Genomic DNA, 4,381 nt, shown 5'->3' with positions numbered 1-4,381 from the left:
CAGGCCAAGCAGCATCATAGCTGACGTTTCGGGCCGAGACCCTTCATCATTTCTGATGAAGGGTCCAGGCCTGAAACGTCAGCCGTTCCTGCTCGGCCTGCTGTGTTCATCCAGCTCAACACCTTGTTTCCTCACAGACAACGTTACGTTTCCGCTATCACGGGGCTTTTCATTCCATCGGCTTCAATTCTTCACAGAATTCGATCCTACAGATCTTGACCCTGAGCATTTTTTAAAAAATTGTGCTTCACTTACGCGAGGACGTCATACCATGCTCTGAGAATCGTACTCTGCTGTTTATCATTTTACTGACACCAGGAGAAGCATCTGCTGCTCTGCGCAATTTACTCAGCTGTTTGAAGATATGTGATAAACATAATCAATTAGTGTCAGTGACGAGATGGCCGAGAGGTTAAGGCGATGAATTGCTAATCTATTGTGCTTTGCACGCGTGGGTTCAAATCCCATTCTCGTCGCTGTTTATCAACCTTTCCTTCTGTTGCATTTTATGCGTTTCTATCGAACGTAGCTGAAATCCACTTCTTGTCAGTCTATCTGACGAAAGAATCTTGAACAGTCGGCGTTATAATAAAGTCTAAATTAATCACTTTTGCCAAGACTTGCAATCAGTTTTCGAGAAAGCAGCCTCATTAAATGAGGTCGGACTGGTTGACGTGGGGATGGGGCAGAGCTATCATAGTATCGAACACGGCAAAGGAAAACACGTATTAAAAGCAAAAACAAGTGTTTCATAAAGTGCGCACGCACAATTCTACTCCGAGTGAATCCTCCAGCTGCATTGTTGCTCAGTTCTGGACGTGAAACATCAGGAAGCGTGGAGGTGGAGTGATCGGAGACAACGCTGAATAGGTTCCCGTGAATAGTGCCGTGTATGAGAAATGTCAGCAATGAAGACAGATTGGAAAGTTGAGACAGTTCTCCTGGGAGACTGAAAGCTGGTCTGATTGAAGCTTTCCAAGACATGAGGGCTATGGACAGAGGAAATAAGAGGGTGAGAATGCTCCCATGTCTGAAAGGATCGAGAACGGTTAGGCACAGATTTAAAGCCATTAGGAAAAGAAATAAAAGTGCTATGGGGAAGAACGTTTACACACAGGGAGTGGTAACGTCCTGGAAAACACTGCCTGAGAGTTACAGAGTCAGACTCAATCGATATAAAAGGGAATTAAATGGTTATGTTAAAAATAACAATGTGCAGAGTTGGAACAAAATATCCTTTGTTGTCACGAGCATTCAATATAAAAATACTGTGGAAAGTGTGTAACGTCACTTGTACATAGGCGTCATTTACACTGACTTAGAATAAAATTTGAAAAAAATAAATAAAGAGAATCCAACTTTTCATTCTCCAGTATTACGGCATACCGCCGCCGAGAGTGTCCCTCACTGGGCTTCCCAGCCCACGCCATGCCGCCGAGGGTGTCCCACTTACAGTTACAGGAAGAAGGCAAGTGAATGAAACCAAAAGAGACACGTATTTCCTCATTGTGGAGAGCCGGCATCGCTAAGGTGAGCTGCATGGCTCCACCTGAGCTGTGACATTTTTTTGTTTCTGAGTGAAATTGGAGTTGGTAGAGTCATAGAGTGGTAGAGATATACAGTACGAACACAGACCCTTCGGTCCAACTCGCCCATGCCTCCCAGATAACCTAAAGTAATGTAATCCCATTTGCCAGCATTATGGCTAGATCCCTCTAATTCCTTCCACTAATATACCCACCTAGATGCCTTTTAAATGTTGTAATTCTACCAGCATCCACCACTCCCTCTGGCAGCTCGTTCCAGACACGCACCACCCTCTGCATGAAACAATTGCCTCTTAGGTGCATTTTAAATATTTCCCCTCTCACGTTAAACCTATGCCCTTTAGTTTTGGACTTCCCGACCCTGAGGGCAAGACCTTGTCTACTTACCCTATCAATGTCCCCCATCATTTGATAAAACCTCTATAAAGTCACCCCTCAGCCTCCGACACTCCAGTGAAAATAGCCCCAGTCTATTCAACCTCTCTCGATAGCCCAAAACCCGCCAACCCTGGCAACATCCCTGTAAATATTTTCTGAACTCTTTCAAATTTCATAACATCCTTCCTGTAGCGGGGAGACCAGAATTGAACACAGTATTACAAGAGTGGCCTAACCAATGTCCTATGCAGCCGCAACTTCCAAGGAACTATGAACCTGCACTCCAAGGTCTCTTTGTTCAGCAACACTCTCCAGGACCCCACCATTAAGTGTCTAAGTATTGCCCTGATTTGCCTTTCCAAAATGCGGCACGTCACATTTACTTAAATTAAACTCCATCTGTCAATCCTCGGCACATTGCCCCATCTGATCAAGATCAAGTTGCACTCCGAGGTAACCTTCACTGTCCACTACACCTCCAATTTTGGTGTCATCTGCAAATTCACTAACCATAACTCCTATCTTCATATCCAAATCATGTTCATAAAAGGACAAAAAGCAATGGATCCAGCGCCAATCCTTGCAGCACACCGCTTGTCACAGACCCCCAGTCTGAAATGTAACCCTCTGTCACCATCATTTTGCCTTCTACTTTCGAGCCAGGTCTGTATCTAAATGGCTACATTTCCCTGTATTCCATGTGATCCAACCTTGCTAACTCATCTACTGCGAGGAACCTTGTCGAACGCTTTATTGTGTCCATATAAATCACGTCCACCACTCTACTCCATCAGTCCTCTTTGTTACTTCTTCAAAAGACTCAAACAAGTTCGTGAGACACGATTTCCAACGCACAAATCCATATCGATTATCCCTAAACAGTCCTTGCATTTCCACATGTAAATCCTGTCCCTCAGGATTCCCTGCAACAACTTGCCCATCACCAATGTCAGGCTCACAAATCTATAATTCCTTAGCTTCTCCTTACGACCTTTCTTAAATAGTGGCTGCACTATAGCCAATGCCCAGTCTTCTGGCACCTATTCTTTAGCTGTCGACGATATAAATATCTCAGCAAGTGACCTAGCAACTATTTCCCTGGCTTCTCACTGAGTTCTAGGGTGCACGTGATCAGGTCCCAGCGGTTTATCCAGCTTTATGCTTTCGTAAGATGTCCAGCACATCCTCCTCTGCAATTTGGACATTTTTTTCAAGTTGTCGCTATCTATTTCTCCACGTTCTCTATCTTCCAAGGTCAGAAATCACACGACACCAGGTTATAGTCCAACAGGTTTATTTCAAAACACAGGTATCAGACACAGAATTTATAAGTAAAAGATCAAAGGGTCACACCACTAATGAGGATGCACTGAACAAACCTGTTAAAGCTTTAATCAGTCAGAAGGTTTCAATTAATTAATATGTCTATGTAAATCTCCGAATTACTTTGAAGACACTGGCATGCGAGATCTGAAGGTTTTATCAGTGTCCTCCTTCTAACTGATTAAAGATTTAACAGTACCTTAGTGTTGTGTAGTACATCCTCATCAGTGGCGTGAACCTTTGATTTTTTACTTATAATTTTTGTGTCTGATACTACCTCTCTCACCAACACCTGAAGAAGGGGAAAAAAACTCTGAAAAGCTTGTGTTTTCAAATAAACCTGTTGGACTATAACCTGGTGTCTTGCGATTTCTGACCTTGTCCACCCCAGTCCAATACCGGCACCACCACATCACGTCTATCTTCGAAACCCTTCTACACAGTAAAACTGATGCATAGTAATGGTTTACTATCTCCCCCATCTCCGGCGGTTCCACGCATAGGCGGCCTTGCTGACCTTTAAGGGGCCATACTCTGTCCTAGTTATCTTTTCGTCCATAATGTATTTGTCGAATTCCTTCGGATTCTCCTTAACCCTATTTGCCAAAGCTATCTCATGACACTTTTTGCCCTCCTGATCTCCCTCGTAAGTATACTCCTACTGCCTTTACAGTTTTCAGACATTCTTTCGATCTCTGTTGTCTATACCAAACATATGCTTCCTCCTTACTCTTTATCAAAACCACAATTCCTGCAGTCATCCAGCATTCCTTACACCTCCCAGCTTTGCCCTTCACCTTAACAGGAACATACTGTCTCTGGATTCCCGTTGTCTCATTTTTGAAGGCTTTCCATTTTCTACCATCCCTTTACCTGCAAATACCCACCGCCAATCAACCTTTGAAGCTTCTTGCCGAAAACTCTCAAAATTGGTCTTCCTCCAATTAAAACGTTAACTTTTAGATCCAGTCTATCCTTTTTCACAACTGTTTTAAAACTAATAGAATTAGGGTCGCTAGCCCCAAAGTGCTCCCCCACCGACCCCTCAGTCACCTCCCTTGCCTTATTTCCCAAGAGTAGGTCAAGAGTTACACCTTCTCCAGCAAGAACATCCACGGACTGAATCAGAACAC

At 43.7% G+C, this 4,381-nt stretch overlaps 1 non-coding gene across 1 annotated transcript; it reads left to right on the top strand.

The window, feature by feature from the left end:
* Positions 1-394: 394 nt before the first annotated feature.
* On the top strand, positions 395-476 carry trnas-gcu. The gene has a single exon. It is a non-coding gene; the product is annotated as a tRNA-Ser (tRNA).
* Positions 477-4,381: the final 3,905 nt, after the last annotated feature.

The sequence above is a fragment of the Rhincodon typus genome, chromosome 8 (genome assembly GCF_021869965.1).
Source record: "Rhincodon typus isolate 14 chromosome 8, sRhiTyp1.1, whole genome shotgun sequence".
Lineage (NCBI taxonomy): Eukaryota > Metazoa > Chordata > Chondrichthyes > Orectolobiformes > Rhincodontidae > Rhincodon > Rhincodon typus.
This window is presented reverse-complemented; position numbering and strand designations above follow the sequence as displayed.